This window comes from Emydura macquarii, unplaced genomic scaffold (assembly GCF_026122565.2).
Source record: "Emydura macquarii macquarii isolate MOO-44397 ecotype Brisbane River unplaced genomic scaffold, CSIRO-AGI_Emac_v2 contig_561, whole genome shotgun sequence".
NCBI classification, from domain to species: Eukaryota; Metazoa; Chordata; order Testudines; family Chelidae; genus Emydura; species Emydura macquarii.
In genome coordinates, this window is record NW_027130698.1 from 16,416,376 (window position 1) to 16,433,855 (window position 17,480).

General features: G+C 44.5%; 1 long non-coding RNA gene across 1 annotated transcript in view; it reads left to right on the forward strand.

Moving 5' to 3' along the window:
* Positions 1–17,480, forward strand: part of LOC137147832 (uncharacterized) — a 154,751-nt gene that overhangs the window by 80,076 nt on the left and 57,195 nt on the right. The window lies entirely within an intron of this gene.

Sequence of the window (17,480 nt, forward strand, 5' to 3'; positions counted from 1 at the left end):
GAAGCATCCCCTCCCCAGCTGGCTTTTCCTTTGGGGAAAGTGACTCTCTGGGGAATAGCTGTCCTGTCAGTGTCTCTTTACTTTAGCTACTCCACTTGTAGAAGGCAACTGGACCTGCTAGGAGAGTACAAGAAAATGGCTCACTAGTGGCATGTCACTTCTCTTTGCACAAACCTGTTGCACTTTCAGTCTCACCGCTGTGCAGAGGACCTGCATTCTGCTGGGGTTTGCGTGGTTGGGGTTTCCTTTTTCTCCCGTAACAAAGAAAATGGATCCTGCCACTTTAAGACAGGAGTCACTTTAAGTGACTTTCCATTTGCCTCTTATGGAGAGCTGAGAATTGTGGTTTCCTATATTTCCTTTGAATTGTGTGCAGTAGTTAGAGTGAGTTTAAAAAAACCAACTACTGTACCTTTTGGAAGCTTTTTCTTCTGCAGCAAGGTACGGATGAGAGGGAAGGAGAAGAACCTCGCATACGTTTGGAGGAGAGAAGAAGTGGAACGTTTTTTTATTTTTCCGTTCACTTTTTGTGTGTGTGTGTGTGTGTGGCTTCCTCCCGCCCCCTTCCCACTCCCTTTTTCTCTGTGTGGTGTCTCCATATGATTAATTGTGTAAGAAATAATGTCCAATGCCAGATAGGCATTTCCTCAGTACAGTGTGTCCTATTATGTATTGGCGTCCGGCTTCGGCTGTTGGTGTGACACAGCATGGATTTCTGCCGTACCACTGAAATAAACCAGGATTTTTTTGGAGAAAGGTGGGCTCAGCACATCTTGTGTCAGGCACAAGTCTGCTGTGTCTCCTTCAACAGCTGTGACGTGATCCCAGGGTTCGTGAACTGATGGCGTTTAAAGCATACACCAGCTGGGGGGCATCATGAATTACGTAGCGTCCCACCAAATTAAATTTCACTTTCTTTTCACAACGTTCACTCTGAAAAAATAAGCAGCCTTGACGGGGGTTGGGGGAAACACTCTGTTTCCCCAATTAACTGGGACCTGCCTTCTTTTTGACAAACGGAAGACAGCGCATTTTGGACTCTGGCTTTGTGGAGCTGTCTCAAAGTGCCAAGTCTGCTTATACGGGGACTTCTGAGTGTTAGGTTGAGGAATCTGAGTCAGTCTCTGCTGCTTAACCCCTTAGAGGCTGAACAGCTTCAGAGATGGTTACCTAGTCGTGTAGAATTAAAACACCAATGCTGCCCAGCAAGAGGCCGTTGGAGACTGAAGCTTTTTGAAAAGAACGTGCCTACAGTTCTGACCTCTTCTGTTGTGGTTGTCCGTAGTGTGTTGGCCTTTACTTGTCCAGGTCCTGAATACATGACGGGCTGGCACCAAAAGATACAGTGGGCATGGGTGAATTTTCCAGGCCAATAATAACAACAATCATAATAAATTAATTTGGTTATCGCTGCTACTGTGGTTAATTATCAGTTATAATATCAGTGGGTCAAATATTAACATTCTGACTTATCCGAAAACTCCCACTGCCTTCATTGGGACTCTTGAATGAGTAAGCACTAAGGTCTGAAGTATTTTGCCCAGTGATAATATGTGATAATAATGTAGTCTCTTTCTTACAAAGGATCACAAAGCAGTCTACAAACAACATAGACGGGGTCACTACCCCCGCCCCCCCCCCAATGAAGTCACATCTGGGATGGAACAGGACAGCCACACAACACTGCACAACAGGGTGGGACAAGGGGTGAAGGAGGACGCTGTAAACAGTTTGCAATTGCAGGGGAAATGCTGGTAGGCAGAACAGAGTTACCTAAAGTGTAATTTGGCCAGGACACTGGGGTTAACGTCTCGACTTGTATGAAAAGTGACCTGGGATTTTTAATAATCCAAAGTAGCCAGAACTTCCGTTCTATCTCCCATCCAAAGACAGCACCATCGTGGTGGGATGTTGGGTCAGTATTGACTCGGAGAGGAGAGCACCACCTGCTCAATCACCAGTACCTCTTTCTGAAATGCCTGGTTTGCCCTTGGAGGTCTTCCATGCCTAACCTGACCAGGCCTAATGCTGCTGCCCCTTGAGAGAGCTGGCGGAAGCCCAGCATGAAGAATATGTTTGCATCTGGGCTAAACAGCGTGATTAAGTTAAGATTTCTTTTTTAAAAACCCCAGGTGACACTAAAGTCAAAAGGCGTATTTCTCATTTACACCAGGGCCCCGTTACACCACTTTGACAGTACAAAGGAGCCTTAAAACAAGTGCAAATTATATTTACTTTAAGGCTCCCTTACACTGCAAGTAAATGAGAATTAGGCCCAAAATCGTCAGCACAGAAGGTTACCGCAATTGGAGCAGGCTTGATTCACATTTACACTCATATTACTTTACACCATTTTTGCAGTGTAAAGGGGCTTTTAAAAGGATGCATACATAACTTAACTATAATTTCAAGTCCCTTACATTGCCAGAGTGGTATAAAGGGACTTTAATGTGAATAAGAATCAGGCCCTTTGTATATATTCAGTTTGGCTGATGGGTATTCGTTCTTCAAGAGACTTCTCAGACTTGCATCTAACTTTTTTTTTTTTTTTTTTTTTTAAATAATTCTGGAACCCAGATTTGAATCTCAGATATGTGGATATAAATGGAGTATAAACCAGTGGAGTCACTCCTGATTTGCAGCTGTGTAAATGAAATCAGAATATGGCTCCTGTGGAGTAGAAGCTACTTGAGCAAAGTATACCCTTGTTTTGCAAAGCAGTTCATAATACGTAACATACGAACCTTTTCTTTGTATCCTTTATCCTTCATCTTTCTTTGGGGATTGGAACTTGAAATCTTTGTCATTATTCCCATCACTTCCCTGTATTACTAAAGCAATCCTGATGGTTTGTTATTGTAGGGTTGCTTCTAAACACTGGGTAATACATGCTGGTTTGTTGCTATAGATGGCTTATGAGCACTGGACCATACTTGTCCTTGTAGTGTTGCTTATGAGAGCTGAGATACTGGCACTTGTATTTTTAAAAGCACATAGAAGTGTTTGTGTTGGAGGAAAAAGGCACTAACATTTCCATGGAGATTGCTAATAGATAAGCAGGAGCAGGGGTAGATAATGCCTGGTCAAATGTAATACCTGAAAACATCGACAGTATCCTCCAACAGCCAGAGTTGTGTATTCTACTCTCACGTATGGCCTGTACATCTTGGATTTTCATGTTGTTTAAAGGATAGAGTTCATAACACTGGGCTAATGGAGAGGACATTTCTGGTAATGCAGTAGCAGTAATACATCCTTCCTTCAGCAGCAAGAGAATTGCCTAAAAGAGCAAAAGTCCTGTGTATCATACATAGCTTCTCTCCAGTTCTAGTAGACAGGACCTGTATCTCAACCAAATGCATGTGGGAAAGTAGGTATGGTCCAGGAAACAGGACTCCGAGTCAGGATGGTTAAGTTCTGTTCTTGCTTCTGCTCTTGACTTACTGCTGTGTGTAATTGGACAAATCGTTGCCCTGCTTTGTGCCTCAGTTTCCCCATCTGTAAAAATGGAATGCTCTGTTAGCTTTATAAAGTGCTTTGATGGATGAAAGGAACTGTGTAAGTCCTAAATGATTATTTATTCTCTCTCTCTCTCTCTCTCTCTCTCTCTCTCTCTGAATGTAGATCAGAAGGACACAATAGCAGGAGAATGCAGATGAGTCATCAAGTATGCCTTTGACTTTGCTAATGATCTTCCTTGTAGTTTTTACACCCACTCTCTTAATGGTGACTTCCTGGGAAATCTGATATAGCTCTCACATCTGCTGTTATCTCAGACAAAACAAAGGAGATGCACTATGTTCTGTGAAAACCTTGCTCCTCTAATTTCCTGGTGGGCTGCATAACGGAATCTCAGTTTATTAACCCCAGGAGACACTGTATTTTTGTTCATTATTTGTTTCTGCTCAACTTTCTACAAGTCACAGGCTTCTACATCAGTCGAGCCCTTACATGAATCATTATTGAGGTGGTCCTTCCTTCATAGCCTTGAAACCTCGCTGCCACATCCCAGCAAGCTGCAGTGTTTGATGTCTGATCTGAAAAATATTTAGCAGCTTTTTTCTTGTCTCCTCAGCACCAAGCACTATTTGTCTGCAGTTTACCTTTTCCTCCCTAATCCTGCTTTGAGTCATCTATTGATGTCACAGCCCAGCTTTTTTGACATCACAGGTGTTTCAGTGGTAATGTCATCACTGGATTGTGACATCCCTGACGGAAACCTCTATTTCTCTGGTTTCTTGGTTATCAGAAACTATAGGAACAGAAATGCAGGACAAGCACAGCGCTTACGGAATAGTTGAATGGCTTTTGAGTCAAAGACTAGAATCCTGGTTAAAGTGAGCCATGAAGCTGCGGGGCGAGGGGGCTGTTATTTTGCTTGCATGCACACTTAAATCCACTGCTACACAAATGCCTGCGTGTACCGTTGAAAGATTCTCTCACCTCCATGCACAGGTGATAGAATTGTTAGGTGTGCAGCCCATTGGTCCTGATGGAGCCTTTCACATCCGAGTTAGGGATTCCACTGAGCGTTTGGAGGGACCATTGATAACATAGTTGCTTAGTCAATATGTCTTTACCTTGATGGATCCCTGAAATTTCCCCTCCAAAAGAATTGACTAGGAATTCTTATGGAAAACATAGTGTCCCGTGTGCAGTCAGATGGACAGGTCACCAGAGCTAATCCCCCTTCGCTGGCAGCTTTGACTACGGTGGTATGAACTCTGCAGCTGCCACATCCAGGCGGTTGAGACTTGTGTGTTCCTGAAAGGAGGTCCTTGGAAATCTCTCATCAAAAATACTAAGAAGAAAGTGGATGGGATACTATGGTGATGGAGGGGCCATTGATGCCAGAGACGGAGGTTTGCTAATCCTCAAGGAATTGTTATTGGGCGCTGGAACCTTTCACCACTAAGTCATTGGTTAGGCATTAGAAGCTGATCTGATACCCATCAAAGTCAATGGTAAGATTCCCCTTGGCTTCACTGGGATAGATTCAGGGCCTTAGCGACCAACCGTCGTTACTGTCTTTTGTCTGGGCTGTTGAGTGGCCTAGACCTCTTCCCACAGGACAGGTGCCAACACCACAGGAGGGCGCCAGTTGGCATCCCTTTGGTCAGCTCCCGAAGAAAGACTGAGGTGGGTGTTAACCTCCTCTCCCATTCTCAATGGCCAGGTCTAGGGCAGGGCTGGGTGACAGCAGCAGAATGATGTGTGTGAGGGGAAGGTCCCTCTGCTACTACCCGTGTTGCACCTGTCCTGTGCAATCAGCCATTGGAACTCACTGCCACATGATAAACATTTTGGCAGGGATATTAAACCTCCTGCTTCAGGGTTTAAACCAATCTCAAGCTAAGAGAGACCAGAATGAGATTTAATGCAGGGGACAGATTATCTCACATCTATTACCGTGGGGTTCTCTCACTCTACGTGAAGCATCTTGCAGTGGCCACTGTCAGAGACAGACAGTGGATTAGATGGACCTTGGGTCTGACCCATTATGGCAATTCCTTTGTTCCTGTGATCTCCCGTACTGTCAGCTCAGCACCTTCCCCTGGCTCCAAATTCACTTGCTCAGAGTATTTGTGGGCTGCAAGCAGACAGGATGTTCGAAGTCTATAGTTTGGCTTTGTGAGGGCATTAAATGTATTGCTGAAGGTACCTGCCCATTGCAGCTGCTGAGTCATACCAGAAAAAGGATCTTCCAGAGGCTTCCAGTGGCAGTGTGTAAACAACCGGGCCCAGATGCTTGCATTTCCCACCAGCCATTGACAAAGTACATGAGCAAAATCTGCTGGCTAATGACTGGAGCTCCCTCTGTTAAGTGGAGTTTGGTTTGGGTTTTTGGAACTCTGCTTCTCCTCCTCCACTAACGTAGATACAGGTATTCATTGCCGTTGTCATGGGTAACCAGTCTGATCTGTGCACGGCCCTGTTTATGCCTCTCGGGTTGGAATTCACCAGTCATCCTGTGTGTGAATCGCCTTCGCAATAGCTCCTGCTTTGGAAAAGCCACGGGTGGCCATTGGAGAGGCTGTTTGGCGTGGAACTGTTTCTCTTTTGTGGTTGGTCGTTCGTAGAAATGGCGCCGGCTCCTGAATTTCGAGCGCTGCTGAAGCTGGTGTGAGTGTAAACGAGGCTGGGGCAAGAGTAAATGCTCAGGAGTGATTCTGATGTACGAGCGTGCAGTGGCATGGCAGAGAGAGGCCCCCAGTCTGTTAATGTGGTCACCTAGCTAGCTAGCTAGCTAATTTCTACGGCGCACCGTGGTATCGACATGTCACTTAACAGGGAATTGCTTTCTTTTTCTTGGTTTCATCCCATTGGAGGGGCCTTCTCTGCCCACCTCAAGATCATGTATTGACACCGCCACCCCAAACTTTCCCAACCCCATATCATGGCCATGAACAGAATCGTGTGGAACTCCCTTTGGAACCAGCAAATGCCTCCTTGCTCGTCCAGAAGAGTGGTGAGCAATGATGTGAGGCCCCCCTTCGTCCTGGGAGTGGGAGGGCTGTCAAACTTATTTTAAAGCATGGCAGCATTCGAATTACAAAACCACGGCTGGAATCAAATGTCTGTGCCCCTCCCATAGATAGTTAGAGATCTGCTTATAATGACATGAAAAATGTGGCCCAGAGCAATTGTCAGTGTCCGTTTAAAAAAGAAAATAAAGAAAAACTTCCTCTCTGCTTTTGGTTTTTTGTTTCTTTGGATCTGCTGCTTTTTAATTAAGAATAACTCTCTTAGCTTTGTGCGTCCATGGCGAGAAGGGATATCTCGCCGTGTGTCAGGAATAATTTAATTCCCTTCCTGCCAACCTGTCCTCTTTAATTAGCACCCTCTGCCTCAATTGCAGCTTAAAACTGTGCGTCAATAAAGTGCTGAACGTAGCTGTTGGGGTCTGGCTCGGGGCTTCCCGTTCAGAGAAAATACATCCATGGGAAGTGAGTTTAATGGGACCCAAGTGCTTTGCTCAGCGTTGCACAGTAGGTTTGTTTTTCTTCTTCACCAAAACGTGCCACTGAAATCCAAGGAAATCTCTGGATAATGAACCCATTTGCTCTTTCTTCTGTCAGTTACATGGTGGCATGGATTTCCGTTGGGTCACAGGATGGAAGGGTGAGGATCCTGGGGCTTGAACCAGAGCAATAAATCATAGAATCATAGAATCATAGAATATTAGAGTTGGAAGGGACCTCAGGAGGTCATCTAGTCCAACCCCCTGCTCAAAGCAGTTAGTAATATACCTAAGGCCTGATTCATCACTCTGATACTCCAGTATCACACCACGCTAACTCCATTGACCTCACAACTGGAGCACAGTAGCCCTTTGAGAAAAAGAAATCCATATTCGTTTTCTTTCCAAAGTCAAAGGCTTAGATGTTAATGGTATTTAGGCTTTCCTGCGGTCAGTGTTGCAGTACTGAACTGATTTTGGAGCCCAAGTCTCATTTTTAAAAGGGTTTTAGGCACCTATGAGCCTAAATCACATTGACTGCCAATGGGATTTTGGCTCCTAAGTACTTAAATCACTTTTGAAGATGAGACTTGGGCTCCTAAATCAGTTAAGCGTTGCAACACTGAGCACAGCAGTGCCTACGTATCTTTGAAAATTGAGGCCGAAGCCTGCTCTGATTCTCTTTCCCTAGTTACCTGGAGATGCAGCAAGCTAAGCATAGCAAAAACTCCTGGACTCTGAGGTCAGACTAAAAGGAGGTAGATCTACAGCTGCAGAAAGGACACACGTGATTGCAATGCAGCATGCTCTTGTGGGCTAAGTATTGGACTCGGGACAGGAGCTTCCAAAGTCTAGTCCTGGCTTCTTCCATCAAATCACTGTACAGACATTGGGCAACCTCTGCCTTCGATTCCCCATCTGCACAATGGGGATAGCAATCTTTATTGCTTACCTCACATGGGGTGGTGGTAATTCACTGGTTCTCGTAAGAAACACTGCTGAGGCTGAGAGTTGCCCTCCTGTCTTACCCAGTGACCATTCAAGCTGGACTCCTCAGACTGTACTCTGGGATGAAGTTGTCTGTTTAAAAGGACAGTGTCTCGCTTTAATAGAATCAACCCAAGTTAGGGGAACTGGTACATTTGCAATTATTAGGCCATAGAGAACGGGACCAAACTTTTCTGCACTCCTGGTACTTCAATGTTCAAGAAGCAAATGTTTTTAACTGACAAATAGTGAAGAACAGCATTTTACAGAGATGAGAGGAAGCCAACGGTCTATCAGGCATGCTATTAAACTGGAAAAGGAGAACATCCAGACTCCCTCTCCAGCTGGTAGAGTGTAACTGACCCGGCTTGGCCGGCTCAGGACCAATAATTCACTTGTTTTTACGTTTAATTAGAAATGTAAAAAACTCTTTCTTTTAACAACAACAAAGCCTTGAACCACACTTCAAAGCTGAGTTTCTGGGACAGTTGCATACCTTTTAAAAATAGCCTTCTGAGCCGTGCCAAGTGCAAAATGCATTGCAGAGAGCAGGTCCTGCACGTGGGGATTTCAAACAGCACGTCAAGTGCTGCTTCGTGATCAGCCACGCTTTGTGACTCGGCCCAGGGTTCTCCAGGAGAAGAACTCTCCGACACTGAACGTTCATGCTCTCTGCGGCAGCCCCCTGCGTTTCTCAAGAGGTTTTGGCTATTATTTCCCTCTGGTGTACTTTTCTCCATGAGTGAAGGCACTGAAAAACCACAGGAGAGACGAGAGAACGTCATAACAACATGCAATTGGCATCGAAAGCCAATGCCTTAAAGGCATACTGTCAACTCGGATGTTCTGAAATTGTCTTCTTATTATTTATATTACAGTAGCACCAAAGGGAGATCAGGGCCCAATTGTTTAGCACTGTACAAACACATCATAGGAGAGCATCTGGCCTGAACAGCTTCTAATCGCAATGGACATGGCAAAGGGTTGGGAGAGTGAGATGGGATAGAACCCAGGTCTCCTTTACCCTAGTTCAGTTCCCCTTTTTAGACCATCCTGCCTCTCTGTTATGCCAGTCCTAAGTCACTATGCACACCTGGACTAGACTCATGTTTCTGACATAGATCCCTTTAAACAGTATGTCATGAGGGTGCCTTTAAAATTACCTTTAAAAATAATAAGGACTTTTCTGCTTCCTTCTCTGTGGTAATAAGAGTCTTTTCACTTAGTTCATAGTTTCATAGATTCCAAAGCCAGAAGGGACCATTGTGATCATCCAGTCGAACTTCCCGTATAACAGGCCAGAGAAAGTCCCCAAAATAATACCTAGAGCAGATCTTTTAGAAAAACATCCCATCTTGCTTTGTGATGGAGAGTCCGCCATGACCCTAGGAGAATTGCTCCAGTGGTTAATTACTCTCTGTTAAAAATGTACACCAGTCTGAATTTGCCTAGCTTCAGCTTCCAGCCATTAGATCGTGTTGTCAGACCTGCAGGTCTGATAACAGGCCGATCTTTCTCTGCTAGACTGAAGAGCCCATGATTAAATATTAGTTCCCTGTGTAGATACTTACAGACCGTGATCAAGTCACCCCTTACTGGTCTCTTTGTTAAGCCACACAGTTGGAGCTCCTTGCGTCTATCACGGTAAGGCAGGTTTTCTAATCCTTTAATCGTTCTCCTGGCTCTTCTCTGAACCCCCTTCAACTTATCAACATCTAGGGTGACCAGATAAGAAAGGTGAAGAATCAGGACAGGGAGTGGGGTGTAATAGGCGCCTATATAAGAAAAAGCCCCGAATATTGGGACTGTCCCTATAAAATCGGGACATCTGGTCACCGTATCAACATCCTTCTTGAATTGTGGGAATCCTTTGTAGCTGACTATTCAGGGAAACAGTGAAACTGACTATGTTGACAAAGTGCTGTCAAATACTCAGAGTAAATACACTGAAAAAAGGAGACAGAAGGTTTTCTCACTAACTGCATTCAGTTATGGGGTTAATTTAAGTAAATGCAAACATTTCAAACAGAATTATGCCTCAGTACTTTAATATGTGCTTTGATATCACTGGGTAAAATTCAGAACTGGCTCAAAGTCTGAGGATGGATGGATCTTGGGTTTTGTCTCTGCCTGTGTCAGGGATAGAGGTCAGATATTTAGGCCCCAATTCAGCAAAACACTTGGGCACCTTCTTAAGACTCACGGACTTCCATGAGACCTATTCACATGCTTCAGTGTTTTGCTGAAGCAGGGCTGTAGTTTGGAATTTGATCCAAACCCCTCAAAAGTTTGAATCCAGGGTTTGACGGGAGCCTGCCTCCCTTTCCAAAGTATAGATGCAACAGCATATTTGGTGCAGACTTTAAAGAGCAAAGTCAGAGGCTTTAGATGGCTGGGGTCAGATTGTACTGTGCCATATTTTCAGCTTGAGGCAGGATCTGTGTGCACATGCTCATTGAACCTACAACCTCTGAACTTTGCAAGCACCCCATTGGGTAGCTGGCCCCCTGGCCGCCTGCCTGCTCATCAGTTACCCTGCTGCATACATGCAAACAGGAATTGTGCATGCAAATCAGATAGCCAGCTTCTAACAAACTGTAGGTTTGCAGCTTCTGGCAATTTTCAATGGAAGGTCGACTTGTAGAAACAGTCCTCTTGTCTGATCTAATACTCTTAGTGTTTTGTTTATTTTTGTAAGTGGCCACTTAACTTTGATAACCAATAAACATTCTGGAAAAAGAAAGCTGATGTTAAAGATTTCGCCTTTCCCCATGTGCCTTCACTTAAGATGTTAGCGTTCCTAATGCGCATCTCTAAGACTTCCAGGAGGCAAAACTAGGACAGGTCAGATTTGACTTTCCAGGTATTTCTAATGTAAAAAACAAGTTAGTGTGAGAGGAGGAAACTTTCCAGTCTTTACACATCATAAAGGTATCACCATTGCAGATCACCTTTAAGATTGTTTTACAGATGAAAATGGAGTTACCTTTGCAATGAACAATGAATTTCCAGAGCTTTGATTTAGTCAAAGGAAAGTGGGTAATACATTAAAAATAAGCCTTATTGTTACTGCATTGTAATTTAGTGCTTTCACTCTGTGTTTTGTCTCTTCGTTAAGAAAACCAGATGGCAACCACTGCACTATACTTCTGCATTGCTCAAATGGCCCAGTGTATCATTGACAAAGTTGGGTCCTTCAGCTTAGCCATTTTCTTCACCGTGACTCTGTAATGGGGCTTGTTCAGTTTCCTTAGAGGCAGAGGTTTTCAAGCCGTTATGTTCAGGGAGTGGCAAGTCGCTGGAGAAGTTTATTGTCTTAGAGGGTTTGCATGAAGCACTGCAAACCAGTGGAAGCAAATTGCTATCTTCTGTAGATGAAACTTGGCCTCTGTGGAGAAGCAGACTGCATTTAACTCTGGGAAAAAGCTCTCCATATTTGAAGCATGCTTTTCTTGGATATCTACGCTGTATTTATGCGGGCTGCGTATGTGGGGAATAATTAGAACCTCATACCAGCTACTTGACGAGCATGTTTTCCATTCTCGATGTTGACAGGTCAGGCCATCAGGCTGGCCCTTTTGTGCCGAAAAAAGTGGACGTTTTATCATTGCTGACACCAAAACAAGGGCTAGTGGAGTTCTTGGACCACAGAGGAGGACGCTGGTTATTTATAGAGTGCCAGAGGCAAGCACGGTGCTTCGCATGCATGTAAAAATACCGGGTCTCGGCTCCTAAATTAGACTTAATACAGTGAGGGAGGATAAACACAGAGCCGTTGTGAGAGGCCCTTGTGTGACCCTGGGGGGGGGCACAGCTTGCATGGCTGTATGAAGGGCTGCTCGTGATATCAGCGGCTGGGGAGAAGGATGCTGAAAGGGGGTGGGGTCAAGGTGGCTAAGAACCACAGAGCAATCTGCTGCACTCGGATGGAATGAATGGCATCTCCTGGGCCACACAGCGCAGTCTCTGTGTGACTGTACCCTGCCTGAAGTGCACACATCAGCCCGGTGCTATTCCAGGGGGCACTGCATCCTGTTCATGGGCAGCACACCAGACTGGGGCTCAGAAGACCTAGGTTCTATTCCCAGCTCTGCTATTAACCTGCTGGGTGACCTTGGGCCAATTGCATGCCCTGTCTGTGCCTCAGTTTCTCCATCTGTAAAATTGGGATAATGATGTCGACCCCCCCTCCCCCATTGCTTGGATGAAAATTTGTGGCCCATGTTCAGGATGGAGGTCATCCCTGCACGGGATGGTGTGAGGAAGGTTTGAGGAAGGTTTTGAAGGAAGACAATCAGTTTGCATGGCTCTTGGTCCTGATGCTTCCTGGGGTATAAGATGATCATGAGCAGAGGTCAGAAAACATCCCTTCTGCCCTGCCCGCAGTGGTATTGTATTGCACAGTTACGACCCATGTTTTGAGTGTTACTTTACACTTTCCTGTCAAACATTCTTTACAGGCCACTGCAGATGGGGTGGTTAGTCATCTGCTCTGGTATGCCTGTTCGTAAGTACACACATTGATAAAGGGGAAGGATGTTTTTGATGGTTAAAGCGCTGGACTGGCAATCAGAAGTTCCGGGTTCTGTGCCAGTTTCCAAAGAGCTCAGCTCCTGATAGTTCTCACCAGGCACCTAAAAAAAGAGGCTGGGTTTGCTACGGGAGCTGCTGGATGCTGAGCGCTCTGGCAGATCTGGGCCTCTGCTCCTGGCTGTCTGATATCGGGTCACTTGATATCTCTGTGACTTGGTTCCCACATATTTAAAGTGGGAATAATACTGACCCAAGAGCTCTTTAAGGGCCTGATCCAAAGCTCATGGAAAGACTCCCATTGACTTCCGTGAGTTAAGTGATGGGCCATCATAGAGTGAATCAAGCGGCCAAATTGGAGGTCAAACCCAGTAATTCCAGCCTCTACATGCCCCTTCTCATTCCCCTCCTCTGACCATTGTATAACGCTGTCTATAGGTATTTTCTCTGTGTAATTATCAGTGACATTCAAGATGCTTCCATTTTCAGCTCCCCCATGACTTGGCATCGAGTTCTCTGTTACAAGCCTCGCTGCTTAAAGGATAATGTGGAAGCAACTACATTGGTTTTGCTTCATAACTTCTGCTTTCTGTGCAAAGCAGCCATGGCGTGGAACGTTTCTCATTTCCGCTCGACGTTGACGAAGAGGCGAAGGGAAACGTTGTACACTTATACTGACCTCAACCCTTACTAAACATTCTGCAACAGGGATACAATGGGGAGGCTGTTTTGACCGCTCTGGCACTTGCTGGCCGGGCTTTCGTAACACAATGATATTTTTATTGGCAGGCTTTCAGAGCAGTAGTAGGGAGAGGGTTATGGGGTGTCACAGTCGGAGATGATTCCCACATATTCCTGATAAAATTTCTCAACACAATAGCACCACATTGTTAGGACTATATGTTCTTCTTACTACGACATCATCCTCGAACACAGAGAACCAAAAGAGGATGTCAGTAAATTGAGAACCAATGCAATATGTTACCGGAGATTAAAGGAATATTGATAGCTCCTCTTTATAATCCCATAGGTGTGCCAATAGCAAAAGTGCTAATATAACGCAATTACTATATGATGCTTAATCAGGATTTACTTCAATAGTACATGTCTCCCTGGGAACCAGTTAGCCAGATGCTAATGAGTGACGTCTAATGCTTGACCGAGATGATATTAGGTAAAGTTCCACTCTAGGGGGAAGAGCATTTAGCTAGTGCCAAGGGGTTAATTGGTATTTAACCAAATGTCAAATTCTAAGCTCCAGTCTGTTAATTCAGCAGTAGTCACAATAATACAATGAAAAGAGTAAGATAGAAGAAGGGAGAATGCAATGCAGTGAATATAGCGTTTTCTTGGGTTTCTGCTCAGGACTTCCATGTTAAGTCTTTCTGAATGTCTTTTTAATGGCCTCTTCTTTTATCTGGGATGATAGGCCATTCCTTGCACTGTTTTCATTAAGAGGGTTCCGCTGCATTTTTGAGGAATTCAGTAAGAGTGAGCTAAACACTTTTTGATCAGAACAGGGCAACCTGTAGAGTTCATCTATTGCTGGAGTTTTTATTGGGATTCTTTTTCATCACGGTGGAATGTCTTCTTCCAATAGAGGTCTGGAATATGGATAAGCAGCAATAAGTCATGGTCCCATAGTTCTCTTCACGACATTATGCATCAGCCATATCCATTTAATAATGTATTTTCAATCAGTGTTTCACCTGCCTTCAGTCCATACCACGCCTAGATAATTTCCTTGCGATGACCTTCCAGCCGTGTGAACTGGTGTAGATTGTAATCAGACCAGGGATATTGGAGATGACATACTGTCACAGAGATGAAACGTTGGCCTTTTCAGTTCTCTGAAATTGCCTTTACATCCTGAGTCAAGCTCCTGGTGAACTATACTCCAGATCTCAAAAGGATGCCATCTCCTAAGCGAGTGTTCGAACGTCCTACTCATACCAAGCTGCTCAAGAAGGAAGCAATTGTCTGATTGCTACCTACTGCCTGTTTCTGTTGGGTAGAGGCAAAAAGCCAGTTTTCTCAAAGAGCTGTGCCTTGAAGCCATTGCCTGAAGTCTCACCTCCTGAGGGGAATATTTCCTGGAACAATGTTATGCTACAGGTGTCTGGCTGGTGGCTTTTGCTCAGGCTTTAACTGATTGCCATATTTGGGGTTGGGAAGAAATTTTTCCCTAGGTCAGATTGAGATGTGGGGAGGTTTTGCCTTCCTCTGCAGGTCATTTGCAAGTTTAAACTAGAGGAAATTATGGATTCTCTGTAACTTGAAGTCTTTAAACCATGATCTGAGGATGTCAGTAACTCAGCTACAGGCTAAGGATCTATTTCAGCAGTGGGGGGGTGAGGTTCTGTGGCCTGCGATGTGCAAGAGGTCAGACGAGATGCTCATGATGGTCCCTTCTGGTCTTAAAGTCTATGAGTCTGAGTCTATGAGTCACTTCCATCTTGCAACTTCCTTCTCTGCTCAAGCACCATGGTCTTGTTCCAGAGGTGGTGCTTCTGGACATGAAAAAGCCCTGGAGAATCCACTGCATCCTTTTTAAAATTGTTCCAGTGGTTAATTATTTCACCGTCAAAAACGTGCACCTTACATCCAGTCTGAATTTGTCTAGCTTCAACTTTCAGCCACTGGAACTGAATTTTACATGAAATCTGTGTGGTTTCACGAAAACCAGGCCTTGTCAAATGAACCTTGATCTCCTTCTTTGACAAGGTTGTAGGTCTGGTTGATAAAGGTAGCTAAGTTGATATAATATCTTTGGTTTTCTATAAAGTGTTTGATGTAGTGCCACATGGCATTCTGATTAAGATGCAGAATAATATAAAAGCAATGTGGCCTACATTAAATGAATTGAATACACACTAACTGATAGAACCCGGAGAATTTCTCAGACCACGGCTATTCAATATTTTTATCAGTAATCTGGAGCAAAATATAAAATCATTACTGAGAACAGATGACACAAAGATAGGCAGGATGGTAAATAACGATCGGGGCAAGTCACTGATACTGAACTATTTAGACTACTTGGAAAGCTGGGAGTAATCAAACCATATGCATTTTAATACAGGCAAATGCAAGTTCACTGGAACGTAGGAAGTGCTTTACTGAATCAGAGCCATGGCCCACCTAGCCCTATCTCCAAAATGGCCACCAGCAGATGCATCGCAGGAAGGTGCAGGAAACCTGAAATAGGCACCTGGGATAATCTGCCTTCCAGGAAAGCCTCATCCTGACATTGGTCCAACCTCTTCAGTGACATGGGCTGCGTGTGTAGTTGTGCATCACCTCCATGGGCAACAGACACAAACCAAATGACGTCTTCCATGTGACGTGACCTCACATGTGCAGCGTGTGACAGGTCATGCAGAATGGAGGATGCCAGATGGAATTCCTATGTTCATTTTTGGTATCAGCACTTTAAGAATGATGTTGAAAAATTTGAGCGAGTTCAGATAAGAGATTCCAGAGTGATTTATAGTCGGAAAAATGCGCCTAACAATGAAAGACTAAAGGAGCTCAGTCTATTTATCTTATTGGAGAGAAGGTTAAGTGGTGACTTGATTACAATCTATAAATACCCATTGAGGGAGAGACTATTTGATACTAGACAGCTCTCTAATCTGGCAAACAATGGCAGAACAAGATCCCGTGGCTAGAAGTTGAAGTCACTGAAATTCAAATGGGAAACGAGACGTTTTTAACAATGAGGGTGATTAACACTGTAACGGATTACCAGGGACGTGGTAAATTCTACATCATGTGGAGTCTTTAAATCAGGATTGGATGTCTTTCTAAAATATCTGATGGACAGGTTGCAGGAATCATAGGGTTAGATTCTCTGACTTGTATGCAGAAGGTCAGACTAGATGATCGTAATCATAGAATCATAGAAGTGAGGGTTGGAAGGGACCGCAGGAGGTCATCTAGTCCAACCTCCTGCTCACAGCATGACCAACCCCAACTAAACCATCCCAGCCAGGGCTTTGTCAAGCCTCACCTTTAAGGATGGAGATTCCACCACCTCCCTAGGTAACCCATTCCACTGCTTCACCATCCTCCTAGTGAAAACGTTTTTCCTAATATCCAACCTAGACCTGCAATTTGAGACCATTGCTCCTTGTTCTGTCATCTGCCACCAGTGAGAACAGCCTAGCTCCATCCTCCCTGGAACCCCCCTTCAGGTAGTTGAAGTCTGCTATTCTCTCTTCTGCAGACTAATGATCCCTTGTGGCCTCAAAATCTATGAAATAAAAATATCTGAATTTATATTGTACTTTTCATTCCAAAGCACTTTTACAAACCTAACAGCCATAACCTACTACTGTAGCCTAGTACATAGCCCTGCCTACTGTGTACGGGGTCGTTTCAACCACCAGAACCAAAGGCTGCCTCCTCTGTGGTGAAGCAACAGCAAAAGCGGCTCAGCAATTTAGAGCAGATTGTTGTGAAAAATATCTTTTCCAAGTGAAAGGAATTCTTACCAGGGGAATTTAAAAAAAGAAAATGTAGGTACCTAAATTGGAATGTGTGCAAGATAACCCTTGGGTTCCCGATGAGGTCCATGGAATGGTTACAGAGCACATGCCGTCAGGATCTGCTTTACATCTCTGATTTTACAATTGCAGTATCAGTCCCTCACATGGCAGTCCTTGGTTTCAGCTCTGATTTCAGAATAAGAGAACACTGATACTGTAGTACCTAGGAATGGGGATCTTTTGTGGTCTCCCATCTGCTGGGGACCTGCTTGGTTAATGAGATCTAAAAGACATCTAGATTGATGGTAAAGATCAGGAATCTTATCGTATAGAAGATGGGGGGCACCAGCAATATAAATAATCCTTTTCTAGAGAGGGACCAGCCTGGATTCTTACCCTGGGTCAGGACTTGTACCTTTCCAATGGACCTACCCAAACCTCGGGTCCAAATACTGCCAGGCTGGTGGCTGGAAATCAGGGTCAGATGCAAACCATTCCTAAATCTCCAGGTA